A 14,718-nucleotide genomic window follows, 5' to 3' on the forward strand; every position below is an offset into this window, starting at 1 on the left:
TTAAGCATTTATCCCTGTGAGGGAAAGGTGCAGTTATTTAAATCACAAAACGTAGTCCAGAAACATCTCTGAAATGAAGGCAAATACACAAGAAATCATCCCTAAATCAATGAATGTTAAACAAAATGCAATGATTAGGTGAAAAATACATCGGCTGAATTCTTGTTTATTATAGTAAGTCACTCTAGAGTGGGCGCATAGAAGTCAACTCCTTCAAAAATTCAACTGGCCCTACTTTAGTTGCAGCTTACTACAGTAAAGTCACAACTAGAGTAGGCCCATTTGAGTCAAGGGAACTTACAGAGAAACTGACTCATCAAATCCCTACTGATTCAATGGGACCACTCTAGTGTGATTTACTACACTAAGCAACAGGATCTCAGCCAATGTATTTTTCACCTAATCATTGCATTTAGTCTGAAATTCTTTTCTTTTTTTCTTTCTTTTTTGTGATTTTAGTGTTCCCTTGATTCAAACAGGGCTACTTTAGTTGTGACTTACTTTAGTGTACTAAGTTGCAACTAGAATAGGGCCAATTGAATCAATGGAATTTATGGAGGAGTTGACTCATCAAACAGCCACAGATTCAGTGAGCCTACTCTAGTGCCACTTGCTATAATAAGCAACAGGATTTCAGCCAGGTATATAATATTCAAATCTAGCTACGGCTGGCCTCTTGGGAAGCACAGTATCTGCCTTCTACTTAAAGCAGTGGTTCCCAACATTTGGGTCCCTGGATGTTCTTGGACTAAAACTCCCAGAAGCCTTCACTGCTAGTCGTGCTAGCTGAGATTTCTGGGAATTGTAGTCCAAGAACATATAGGGACTCAAGGTTGGGAACCACCGACTTAAAGCCTACCAGGTTCCCAAATGTTGTCCTTTTCCTTTCTTGCTTTTTTTGCTTAGTTATTAAGAAAGAAAGGTTTACAGTTACCTCTGCCAAGGAACAGGTTTCTAAACTCAGGTGAATATGGAGGAAAATTGCTCCAGGAGGTTTCAATGATTCTGTTAAAAACACTGGGACTTCTTATGCACACTTACCAATGGGTAATACTGAGCATAGTGAGGCTTACTTCTATTACAATATCCATACGCTTTTGCTGTAAAGTGTGCATCTCTTATTTAAAGAGAAGCAAAAAAAAGAATCACATAATAGGGAAAATGCCTAAAGTGGGGAGAAGCCTGAGTGGACGGTGTGAAAATAGCTACATATGATACAGCTCAGCAAAGCTTATCCATGTTCAATATATAATAAGGATTCTCTGACAGACTGAACTTTTAGGAAGGAAACTTTTATAAGATTTCTAAGATGGGCTTTAATTTCTGTTTTGCACACCTGGCCCCATTCCAGTATTTTTGTGAGAAGGAGGAGGGCAGAAAGAAAGTTTGATTGCTTCTAATTAATATAGGGGAGGGAGGGAAGCAGGTTGGAGAAGTATGCTTTTAAGTTAGCCTTGTTAGTGAAGCCTGAGGTTGTGGAAGGATGAAATGAAAGAATGAAAGCTCCTGTGTGACATTCTATAGAACAAAGTGCCCCATTCTGAAGAATTTGTCATAGCTGTGCAGTAAAGGCTTTAGTCTATTTGTGAAGAAGACATGTTATCGTGACAAGGTCATCTCGTTTCCACAGCAAAAAAAAAAAGAAGCTTTCACGATGATTCATCTTTCTGCTAGTGATGGAAAGGACTCCAGTTACAAGTCCTTAAAGGAAAAAGAACAAACAGAAAGTGGGAGATCAGTATGGGTTCAAACCACTAGATTGTAGAGACCATATTTTTAAAAACAACAAACATAAACAATACAAACTTTGAACTCAAGTGTAGGCTAAACTAGCAAGGAATTAGTTCTGCAAATGAATTCATCTTTTTTAACATACTCTTCATGAAGTTTCTATATTTTCAGTTCTCCCCCACCTAGTTGATAGAAGAAGAAGGGTGCAACTAGATGGTCATTTGTCTTGCAGTTTGGCCTGGGATAAGAACAGGATGGTTCTCTCCTTTTCCCGCTGACCGCATAATGTATGTGCCACCATCACAAACCATCCCAACCCTGATTTATGGCTACCTACAAATTTTTGGGTCCCTGTCAGGGGCTCCTTTTGGGAGGTATCATTCAATTTTGGTGAAATCGTGTGAAGAATGCTGTTCTCAGATCTATACAACTCTGGAAGAATGTCATGGTTGAAGAACTGTAAAATGTACTTTGAATCAAATGCATTCACACAACACACCTTTACAGCTGAACACAACACTTCTATCTAAGCTTTTTATATTCCCATAAATATATTTTAAAATTTGATGTGCATGCATTTAATATAAGCTTTTGTCTTTGATATATGATACCATTAGCATTAAGTAGCTCCTGTGTTAATACTGAAGTCATCTTGAATGGACCTTTCAATGAGATTCGAATACCACAGTCTTCACCATACATGGTCTATGAAAGCATTCAGTTAACCATGCTTAGATTTCATCCCACGATGAAACATTTGTACATTTTAAAAAGAAATAATTGAGTATGTCACCTCTTGCTGAAGTCATTTGAAGGTATGTTATGATTCTTCTGTTAAGTGACTTTTGACTTTTTAATGTTATGAATCATTGATTTTATCTTGTATGACGTTTCCTTTAAAAGCAGCACATTATAATTTGACACTAGCACAGTTTTGTTCTCAATGGACCCATTCAAATGAATGAAACAGCTTAGAAGACTTCAAGCTAATTGCATCTATGCCATCTCAAAAAGATATAAGCTTCTGATTTAATACTAATGAAAATAATGAGAAATGCAGAAATAATATCCTGTATTTTTACAGGCTAAAGGCAAAATCATCTTGCCCCAAATCCATACACATAGCACTCTACTGAGTGCACTGTGGGGCTCTGCAGAGCTCATGGAAGCAGATGTCCACTACCTTGTTGCACGAATCCAATTCTCACTTATGGTGACTATTTTCAGGGTTTCCTAGGTAGACAGTACCCTGAAGTAGTTTACCATTCCCTTCCTCTGGGGTGCCCCAAGACTGTGCAGCTTGCCCAAGACCACACAGGCTGGCTCTACTCATAGGAGGCGCAGTGGAGAATCAAACTCCCAATTTCTGGCTCTGCCTAAAGCACTGAAGCTGATCCAGCCAGCAAACAACTATATAGGTAAGGAGGAGAATTCTTTCACCATGGGGCAAAGTGACTATTGCATTTTTGTGGGCACTGCTTGCCTATACTTAAAACTGGTTTTACTCAACATGGGGAAGTTGAAACGTAAAAAAAAATCCAAAAAATAAAGACTGCAAGACCTAGCACAGCACAGAAACATAAACCCCCCAACCCCACGCTTACCAGGCAGTCCAGAGCCTCCTCCGATCACACTCTCTCTAACTGCTGGGGCGAAAGAGCGACAAAGAAACAGCCTCTTCGCCACCAATGGCTAGCAATTTGAATTCCCTGCATTTTTCCCTGCCTTTTTTTAAATTGTAACTTGAAGCTCCGGTCACAAGTCGAAGCAAAATATTGCGGCCGGAGCTGGTCGTAACTCGAAACAGTTGTATGTCAGGACGTTCGTAAGTCAAGGCACCACTCTACTCCCCTTTTCCTCTGTCTTCACAGACTACAAAGGAAGAATATATTTTCTCCTGATGAACTCTTACCAGCAACCTATGCACCTATATGAATGTGCACACTGCACACTGAGCTTAATAGACTCTCAGATTAAGAATATGTAAGGAAAAGACCCTGATGTTAGGAAGGTGTGAAGGAAAGAGGAGAAGGGGATGACAGAGAACAAGATGGTTGGACAGTGTCATCGAAGTGACCAAAATGAATTTGACCAAACTCCAGGAGGCAGGGGAAGACAGGAGGGCCTGGCATGCTCTGGTCCATGGGGTCACGAAGAGTCGGACATGACTAAACGACTAAAGAACAACAAGGAAAATCACGTGGTTGTTAGCATTTCTCCATAAAGGAACTCTTTGTTTGCTCGGCAGTTATAAACTTCGCCTCACGAAGGCCAGCCTTATACTTCCAGAACCCCCATTTTAATTTTTTTTTATTTAAATTGAAAATAAATAAAAACAAATAAGAAAATACATATATAAAAATGCAAACATAAAAAAAGAGAATTAAGCCCAAAATAAAAAACAAGATTATTTATTGATTTGATTTGATTTGATTTGTACCCCGTCCATTTGGTCTATACAATGTTCCCCTCCACCAGGACCACTGGAGATATGAACAATCATTTTTTCTCCATTCACAAAGCCCCATTCCCCTTCCAAAACTGCACTGAATCTTGCAAAGGTGCACAACCCTTCCCTTTTATTAATACAAACTCAATACAAACTCCCCAAATAACATTAAAGATACTCTTATTTTTCAAACACTTTTTACTCTAATGTTAGGTTGTCATTAATAGCTGTATTCCAAACTTCATTATGCCAATCATTTACAGTAACTGAAAAATCATACTTTATTTTCTATTTCTTTGCTATCATCAATCTTGCCACTGTTGATAAATTAGAAATTAATTCTTTCACTGTCCAATTCCATTGTTCCCTATCAAATATTAACAAAAGCACTATTCTAGGTCATGCTTCTATATTTAACTTCAGTATTTTATGCATTTTCCATAAAAACCAATCTCCAAAATGTCAATATATTCTCACATTTCCACCACATATGAAAATAAGTAGCTACATCCTGACCATACCTCCAATGTAAATTAGAATATTTATTATCCCTACAACTCAATTTCCCTGTTGTTAAATACCATCTCCAAACTAACCTGTAGAAATTTCCTTTTATCCTTACAGACATATAGTTTAATACTCTTTTATCCCATATATTCTTCCACACCTCAGTACTTCCAGAATCTTAGCAACAGAAGGTGTAGTTTCTCAGAAAGGTAAGTCTTACAACCAGGAAGGATAACAATTAAACCATATAGGGCAAAAGGCTTATAACAAGAGGATACATGAATTCTCTTGCTCATATCTGCATAAGAATGTGCAATAAAGCTAAATCTTGAACCCTTCTGTCTTTGAATTCATACTGAAACTTATAATTAGTTTGATTTAACCTATATAGTGGCCTTAAATCATTTATTTTTCCTCTCCTGAGGCTCTCCAGCAGCTGAGGGGGGAAAATGATCCGTTCAAAGCAATTAGGATGTCAAACTTTGCTCTGCAGGCCTGATTCATTATCCTCTTTTATTCACCAACTTTTCAGTAGGGGAAGAATAGGAAACCAAGAGACAGAGGGAAGATTTATTAAATTGGATGCTTGTGGTAAACATACTATGACTATTTAACAGCCTCTTTGCTATCTGTGGTATATATTTTTACAAACAACTCCTCAGGATAAGAGGGTGTAGAACATTATGACTTTTCATATAATCTCAACAGTGGTTGGTGAATTTTAGAACGGTTGGGTGCATCTATGCCAGCCACCTATAATATTTAAATGTGTGTGGGTGTAGGTCTGTTTCTAGGACAAGACACATAGCATTGTACTAATCTGGAAGTTGAGTCATGGCAACTGGACTTCTTTTTTATTAGGTTGAAATTTTTGCTACTTATCCAAGTAGTATTCTTTATTATTAATAATAATAATTGTATGTCATCAAGTCAGTTCCAACTTACTGTGACTTTCCCCAGGGTTTTCTATACATAGAGTAATGAGAATCAGTTACCTTCTTTGGGAGGGGTAGGGGGGTATGGTGGCTACACTGACAGATTCTTCTCCTAGGAGGCACAATGGAGAATCAAACTCCCAACCTCTGGTTCCACAGTCAGGTACCCAACACATTGAGTTATCCAGCCCACATTATTTCTTTATTACCACTAGAGAATAACAGTTTCACTGCATCAGCAGTCAAGTTGCATATATCTACAATACTTCAAGAATATTTAATGTTTCATAAGTGCTGTAGAGAAAATGAAGATAGTGTACATACATTCTTATTTCAGGAATGAGAAATTTACTTTGGAGGTGCTATAGATCTAAGGATCCCATACACTGTCAGAGGCAAAAAAAAAGGATTAATGTTTCCCATTTCTGTAATATTTATGTGTCAGTTTTATTGGCATAAAAACACTGGGCATAGCTTATAGGATGGAGTGCCTGGCTACAGGTGCAGGAATTTAAATACTCAATGTGCACCCCCTGCAAAAGGGCCAGCTAAAATCACCCAGAATGTGTGTGGCTGATGGGATTACTCTGTGGTCAGAGGCAAACTTCATAGTCCCAGAGCACCCCCAAACTGAGGAGCTGGTAAACCATTTCTGAATATATCTAGAAAGCCCTAGGAAGGATCACATAAGTCAGAATCAGCTTGAAGCCACATATATTATTGGGAACATCTTGATGCTGTATTTTGAAAATGTTTCCCATCATCTTGAGTGGGTCTGGAGCATGTATTCTTATAGGTTCTGTAGCCCCCCACTTGTATCAGAAGCTGTTTTTTAAAGTAATAATTCAATATTCAGAATTATTGCATTCATATAAATATGTATGTTTGAGTAACAGGCTTTGCTTAATGAATTAACGCAGCCTCAGAGCACCGATGAACCTACCTCTCAAAAGCTGTGCAGTGTTGCATGAAAGAACAGACACATTTTTGCTCTTGGACTAACATTGTGTGCAGCAAATATTTAAAGTTGCAATTATATTCCTTATGATTTGTCACAGCAGATGTCACATCTTTATTTTATTTTATTTTACAGAAAAATTAATGATCAAGTTATGGGTAAGAACATAAGCCCACTCATTACCTTTCCATGAAATGTGTTGAAGGGTAGAATATGAAGTTCGAAAAACAAACAGATGTGATATGGTTGTTGTCTATGCATCTGCTTCATTCATTTATAAATCAGGGCCAGTGGCAGAATAGTCTGCTGCTGATATAAAACTAGTACAGTGGACCCTCTACTTACGGAATTAATCTGTATTGGAACAGTGGCTGCAGGTCGAAAAGTCTGTAGGTCGAGTCTCCATTGATCTACAATGCATTGAAAACCGATTAATCTGTAACTGGCCGTTTTTGTTCCATTTTTGTTCCATTTTGGTTTTTTTCCTGGTCTGTAAGTCGATTCTCCGGCTGCAAGTCAAACTTAAATTTTGCAGCCAGGTAAGTCTGTAACTCTAAAAGTCTGTAAGTCGAGCCATCTATAAGTCGAGGGTCCACTGTATGAAGAAAAGGAAAATGAAGTCCAATTCCTCTTCCGTTGCTCTGTTGAGCTACTGTAGGCAGTAATTGTAAACTAATTGTAAACTAACTCACTTGGTGGTAAGCTCCATATAAGTGGACTAATTTCTAAGTAGGCACATATATTATTGTGCTGTTAAGCTGTTTCTTCCCAGTCTGACTCCAACAACAAACAAGCTGTACTATGATAAAATTACGGAGGGACATAGAAAGTTGCCTTCTGCCCAGTCAGGTGATCTATTTTAGCACTGTCTTAAACGGACTGGTAAGAAGCTTCCTCCAGGATTCACATAAGTGTCTTTCCCAATGCTGTTTAACAAACCACAGGATGGAACCAGGGACAATGTAGAATACAATGAGGTAAGGTAAAGGATGACTAGAACTTTCCTACACTCCTCTTCTTGATCGGTTTCTTTTAATGTAAAGGAAAGCCTTTAAATCAGAGTTGAGCAGCTGTGTCATCCAAATGTTGGTAGACTTCAACTCCCAACATCCCCAGCTAGCATTGCCAGCAGTGGGGAATTAAGGGAGTTGCAGTCCAGTACTGAATTAGGGCTGTCACTCTTTTCTGTGAGCAGCTCCTCATCTTTAACACCTATACAGCAGGAAAATAAAACATGGTAGTCTCCATGCTCAAAAGAGGTGCACCTCTCAAATTTGGCTAAGCCAAAAGGGTGAAAATTTGTTTCTGATTGTTCCAAAATTTTGCTAAGCACATTTTCAGCAGAAAAAGAACCTGAGGTTTCAACATTTTGAATGCAGGAGAAAATTGTATGAAGGAAGTACCTGACCTTTATTAAGAGGATTCACTTAGTCTCTTTCCTTTTGGCTTACAGTGAAGAAAATGATAGAGATCTGATGGAATTTTAATGACACTTGAAATGCTATGTGCAAGTTTAGTAAGAAGAGCTCGAAAAGCTCAAAAATAAATTTTAAAAAGAGTATTGCAAAGCTGGAAGAATTGCAGGAAAAGACAAACCAAATCATCAAAGACAAAAAGAGCTTCTCTGTTAGGAAAAAAAATTACAATACCAATCTGGGATTTTTTAAATTTACATTTTAAAAAGGTAAGAGAAGACATGACACTTGTCTGTAAAATTACATCTGCTATGAAGACTGTGAATAAGGAGCTTTCCCCACCCCCCACTTCACTCATAGTACTAGAACCCAGGTTGTTTCAACGAAGTTGGATGAATGATGAGAGATCAGGGACAGACCAAACACACGCGCACACACACACAGAGAGAGAGAGAGAGAGAGAGAGAGAGAGAGAGAGAGAGAGAGAGAGACAAACACCCTCAATGTTTGTGACATTTTGTTCAGACTTAATAAATATCCTGCCCCACTGTGGGTTTGAAGACTGTCCTCTCAGCAGTAGTTCTGTCCTTGTAAACTGTAAATAGACATGCTTTCTGCAAAGAAATGAAAAGAGGAATGTTAGTGTGCTCATTCATCTGCCAAGTACAAATCTTCCATTTCCTGATCATTTGAACAACGCCGATGTTTCAAACAGTTGCTGGCATCTAGTAACCTTTTGGTGCAGTGCTTTATTGTATAACTAACTACATTCTTGCTTCACTTTTCAGAGCACTAACCAATTGTTTGCTGCATTTTCCATGTCTTAAGAGATTTGATGGATTTCATAAAAGCATATTCTACCACATCCGTACCAAGGTTCATCTTGCACACCACGTCCTGTCAACCTTTCTCCATGGTGATGGAAATAATGAATGGCATCTCCTACAAGAGATGTGAAAATGTGTAAATGAGAAAAGCATATCTGTCCTTGACTGGGAACAGGGTGATAATAATAACGACTTATTTAACTGAATATCTCTTTCAAACTCCTCCATGTTTCTGAAGGGTCCTTTAACCTCACTTCATTTCTTGCCCATTCGTGACAGACGCTTGTTTGTCAAAATGGGACTTTTATTATTTCTAACTGCTGTAAGCTAGATTGGAATCACTGGGGTCTGGTTCTTTTCCTGCACTTCTCCCAGCTTCGACCAGAAGATCTAGTGCCACCCCATTTCAGATATGGCAGTAGGGTCTTGGGCATATTTATAATTGAAACAGATAAGGAGAAACCTCACATTGTATACCTACTGTTGGGCTGTATCATTAAACCTGCAAGTGGACACAACTGTTCACCTAAAAGGTGGGAAACCATATGGGAGTAGGAGGAAAACATGCCATCATTTGGGATCCTAGCTACAAAGGAAGGGAGAATTACCCACTCTCAGCTGAGTCTCTTTCTTTCCACTGCCTTCTCTTTTCCTGCGTGGGAAGTATTCTCTGTCATTCTCACACAAATCAGCTGAGAGCATCCAACTTTGCCGCTCCTCCCTTTTCCTAGGGAAAAGAGGAGTGTAAGCATGTTCAGGCACTCGTGGAACTAAAGATCAAACTAGATAATGTGTTTAGCATGCTTTGTTGATTGTTAGTTTTGGAGAGGGGCTCCGCCAAGTGATGAAAGAAAACTGTGGGTCATACTATCAGGGCCAGCCTCACCATCAATTACGATAAGGTAGCCACCTCCCTTTGGCTGTCATGAAAGGGCAGGAAATTGTTACCCATTTTTATTCTGTTAGTGTATTTTTACTGTCAGATATTGGGAGAAGTGTTGACAGAATTTCCTTCCCCATAAACAAAAATAGCTTGACTAGCCTTGGGTACTATGGCATATGATCAGGGAGAGAAGAGCAATATTTGCTGTTTTGCCTCATGCAGCAAAATAGACACATGGGTCTTTCTGGTCTGAGTTTTTTTTTTTACTACAGCCACCAGAGTATCTCAGAGGACATCCTGGGTAAATTGGTCAATCATAGGTAGCTTGTGTTCTGCTTAACATTTGGTCTGAGCCTCAGTCAGATACAACATAGAATTCTGATAGCTTTAGCAAAAAATCCAAGTTCTCAAAGGAATTTCAAAAGAATTTTGTTATACACGCACATGCTTGGCAAGTTTCTCTCTGTAGTGAGAGCCATTAAACATGAAGAAAAAAAGACATGGGTGTCACTTTCTAAGCTTTACAGGAACTGCAAGGCATTAGGGGAGTAGTAGTCTCTTTGTTCATTAGGGTCTGTAAAGGGTGTCTCTAACCAAGGGTCTTCTCTGTTGCTGCTTCCAGACTTTTGAAGTCCCTCCCACAGGATGCCAGGCTGACCCGCCTTTTTGCTGACATTCCACAAACAGGCAAAGACCTTTCTCTTCAGGCAAGCTTTCCATTAATTACTGGCTGCCTGAATGGGATTTTTAAATGAATGGTTGTGCTTAGTGCTTTGAATGCATTTTTGATGTTGCTTTTGTTTGCTGTTTTTTGGTGTGGTATCTGTTTGATCAATTTTAGCATTTGTACACTTCTGTTTTTTGCTTTCAGTATTGTCTTTTAATGGTGCAAGCCATCTTGGGTGCTTCTTAAGGAGAAAGGTGGGGTAAACAAACAAACAAACCCTATCAGTTTCATAATTCCTTGCAGGTTCCATGGAGCTTAGAAAGTTCCACTCATGTCCTGCTTCTCCATGCATAATGACTGGAGCTGCAGAGAGAAACTTGATGAGACACATGTATATCCTGAAACTCCTCTGAGGACTTGGATTTTTTCCCCTAAAGCTACCAGAATTCCAGCTGAGTGAATTCAGGTAGTTATAGTAAAATAAAATAAAAATCTGAAATATCCATGTCTATCAAATACTTTCAGGCCAGCCTCACAGAACATTGATTTTCCTCACCTATACATATTGAACTTATGATTGTTCAATGGAAGGCTTGGTAAGGCTTGGTAAGGGATTTAACTGTAACTTTGATTCTGAGGTATCTATATCTCAGAGGTCCAGGAGAAATGGGTCAGTCATAAGATGTGTTTTGCTTAACATCTAATCTGGTCTCAGCCAGCTCCTGAGAACACCAGTTGAAAGAGAGTAAGAGAGAGAGAGTCTATGCTATCTGCAGTTAGTGATGGGAGAAGCCAGGGAATCCATTTTTCTCTCTCCCTTTACAAGAATAGCTACAAAATTCAAGGGAGGAAGGAGGAAAGTGTTGTACATTACTCATATACCATGGATCCGCCATAACTGTTGACTGCATATGGGTGACTGTGAAGGACAGTCTCAGGGAACATTCTTCTCTCCTCAGACTGTAGCACAACACGATGATACAGACATTTTGCATATCTTGGCATGTATAACAAGGAAAAATAGTATGGTTGTTTCGCGAATACAAAAACCTTTGCGAATACAAAAACAGTATGGTTTACTATGATGGTTTAAGTTATATCAATAATGCCTCAACCGATGCTGTTGCTGGCTGCAAATATTTATTTCTTATGCACAAAATCTCTTAATAGGATCAGGTGAAGATCTTTCAAGCTCCTTTAAAAAAATAACTACTCCAAATTTCTGTGGCTCATTTCTGGGCAGTGCTTAAGAGGTATTCGAAAAGTCCATTTTATGGAAGCATTTAAAAATAATTTTTTTCTGTGTTGTAATTCAGAGAGAACATTCTCCTTCATTTTGCCCATCATGTTTCAAAGTCCCTCTAATTTGTCCTTATTTCTTGAAATCTGCCTACATTTTTGAAAAAAGCAAACGTGAACATACACAATTCTATTTATTTAAAGAACCTTAAGATATACATTGCACTGCTGTATACAGACGTTATTATCATTTCTGAGAGGAGAGCAACTTAGGGTCAAGTGGACAGAGTTATAAATGACTTGCAAGGGACCTCCGGTGCCCGCTTGCTCTGTCAACTGAAACTCAATCTCTCTGCACACAGACACTATTCCATCTTCCTGATGGTTGTTAAAGGTGACAAGGAAAATGTCTTCTGGCAGCTTCACTCAGCTCCCCAGAGAGTGAGAGTCAAATTCAAGATACATGTGGTAAAAGAATGTTGTATGAACGCAGTACAGAAATTGACAGGTTGAAACACAGCCTCAGTAGTCGAGGGAGGACAGACTAAAACAAGTCAAGTCCCATTAAAGTACAGTACCTTAAAGTTATTTTACTCCTGCGGGAAGAAGTGACAGAATATTAGCTGCTTCCCACACCCACTCCTTATATCAATAGTGCTGCTAATTTGATGGACGCAATCACTGTGACTCTGTAGTTGTTGCCTCAGTGATAATTACAGCCTGGGTCATGCTTAAAAAACCTCCATTCCAATTATCAAATTCAGTGATATGTTGTAAAGGTGATTCACATGCTTTAGGCAATTAAGCAGGGTGGAGAGTCAAAAGAAGGGTGATTTGAGAGATCACAGATATATACCGGGGTTTCCGTATATATACAAAATGAAATCTCCCAGGAGATTATTAAAGAACGTTGTCTACAGTAGTGTATGGCTATAGCCTTATCCATATTTGTCTGGGAGAAAGTTTTGATGAATTAAGAGAGACTAGTGTGTCATTGTGGGTAGAGGGATCGGAGACCTGGGTCTGAATCCCTGTTCAGCCATGGAAACTCACTGGTGGGAGGGCGGGGGCAGGGGGCTGAAATTGGTAGAAAAGCACTCCTCAAATATTTTGCTTACCTTGAATGCTCTGTCAGTGTCACTGTATTTCAGTTCCAACTTGGCAGCACATAAGGTACACACAGCTTTTGAACAGATATGTGTAAGACTGTGTTATAAATGATATACAATGGAGAAGCTGACATTTTGTGCTGAATCAGTTCCTGCTGTAGCAAGCTTGGAAGACAATATACCGTATTTTTCGCTCCATAAGACGCACCTTTCCATAAGACGCACCGATTTTTTAGGAGAAGAAAACAGGAAAATATAATCTGTTTTCTTCGCTCCATAAGATGCACAGACTTTCCACCCCCCTGTTTTGTGGGAAAAAAGTGAGTCTTATGGTGCAAAAAATACAGTATTTCATGAGCTGAATAGTACAAAAAATAGACATCAGGAGGAGGAAACTTGTGACCCACCCACCCGCCCCCCAAACATTGTTAGAGTGCAATTTCCATGATCCTGCCATCATGGGCACCCTCACTAAAATTTCTGGGAGCTGCAGTCAAACGACATAGGACTACGTGGGCCATCCCTTGTTTAGCTAAATGAGGGTGCATTAGAAATTTTTAGTAACTTCATGTTGATTCTCACCATTAAATAAGTTGGGAGCTTCTGAACAACTGGCTTACACCTTATTGTTAGGTTATAAAATGGATTATTTTGTTCTGGATATTGGTTTGTTATCCATTTATTATATTTCCAATTCATCCAATAACAATATTTCTCCAGAGAGAGGTGAAGGAATGTACAGCAACACAATATGTGTACTTCACTGAAAAACAAATCTGTTTTGATCAGCAGATGTTAGTCAGAATGAACTAATCTGTGTGATCCTGTTTCAGTGTTAATTAACAGGTGATGATAGTTCAGTGATTTAGATGTCTAGCTGTAGAACTAGAAATTGGGAGTTTGGTTTCCCACTGTATCTCCTCAACAGGGGCTGGACTTGATAATCCATGCTGTCCCTACCAGCTCTGCAGTTCTAAGATTAGGACAATTTCTCTGGCAGTGAGTGATTACTCGTATACCCACATTTTTTAAAAAAACTGTTAATTCCAAAGAAAAACTGCCAGCTGATAATCAGGAAGTCTGAGTCCAACACAAACAATTGCAAATTCTCAAAGGCTTTCATGGCCGGAATCTGATGGTTGTTGTGGGTTTTTCGGGCTCTTTGGCCGTGTTCTGAAGGTTGTTCTTCTTGACGTTTTGAAACATCAGGAAGAACAACCTTCAGAACACGGCCAAAGAACCCGAAAAACCCACAACAACCAATTGCAAATTGTTTATGCAAATATATGCTCTTTTCAATTTGGAATCACACACCCAAAGAAAATGCTCTGGGTATGTATCCAAATACAGACCAGCGCTTGGAAAACCAGTGGTCTTTTCAAGACAACACAGTGCTTAATACAGACCAGTTTCCTTTGCAACTACAACTCCCATATTTGCTGCAGTGCCTGGAGTTGTAGAATGAATTGTCCAAAAAAGTAACTTTTCCAAGCTGTGATACAAACATTGTGAGGGATTACTGTATAGCTCAGTGGCACACGATAAACAGTGCTTGTAGCAGGTCTAGCATTCAATCCCTGGCATCCGCAGATAAAAGGATCAGATCACTGGTGACCAGAAGAGTCTGTGGCTAATACAGATGTTGTGGTTATCAAGATTCTTTAACTAATTTACTCAGACTGTCACTCAGATCATATATGGCCATTTGTTAACTCATATTCCACCTTCCTGCATCATTTTATTCCCAACAACAGCCAGGAAAAATAGCATTACTTTCCTATTCACAACCCCAATTTAGTTTGTAATAAGAGCTGTAACAAACTTTTGAAACACTCCACAGAGTATTAGCTCTTCAAATTTAGATTTTAAAAAACAGTTAAAAGAATGTTTATCCTGCTCTTCATTTGAAAAGGGTTCTCAAGAGCATCCAACAAAGGTTTATAATACAGTTTTTGCCCCCAGATTGCCAATCAAAATGTTGTTGTAACATGCCATCAA

General features: G+C 38.9%; 1 long non-coding RNA gene across 2 annotated transcripts; it reads right to left on the reverse strand.

The window, feature by feature from the left end:
• Positions 1-426: 426 nt before the first annotated feature.
• LOC140707554 (uncharacterized) lies at positions 427-12,892 on the reverse strand. Of its 2 annotated transcripts, XR_013545460.1 has the most exons (3): positions 9,435-12,892; positions 8,868-8,937; positions 427-8,609 (listed from the first exon to the last, which is right to left on the reverse strand). It is a non-coding gene; the product is annotated as an uncharacterized LOC140707554 (long non-coding RNA). The 2 variants fall into 2 exon arrangements; XR_012087683.2 differs by lacking the exon at positions 9,435-12,892 and having other exon boundaries at positions 8,868-9,414.
• Positions 12,893-14,718: the final 1,826 nt, after the last annotated feature.

The sequence above is a fragment of the Pogona vitticeps genome, chromosome 5 (genome assembly GCF_051106095.1).
Source record: "Pogona vitticeps strain Pit_001003342236 chromosome 5, PviZW2.1, whole genome shotgun sequence".
NCBI lineage: Eukaryota > Metazoa > Chordata > Lepidosauria > Squamata > Agamidae > Pogona > Pogona vitticeps.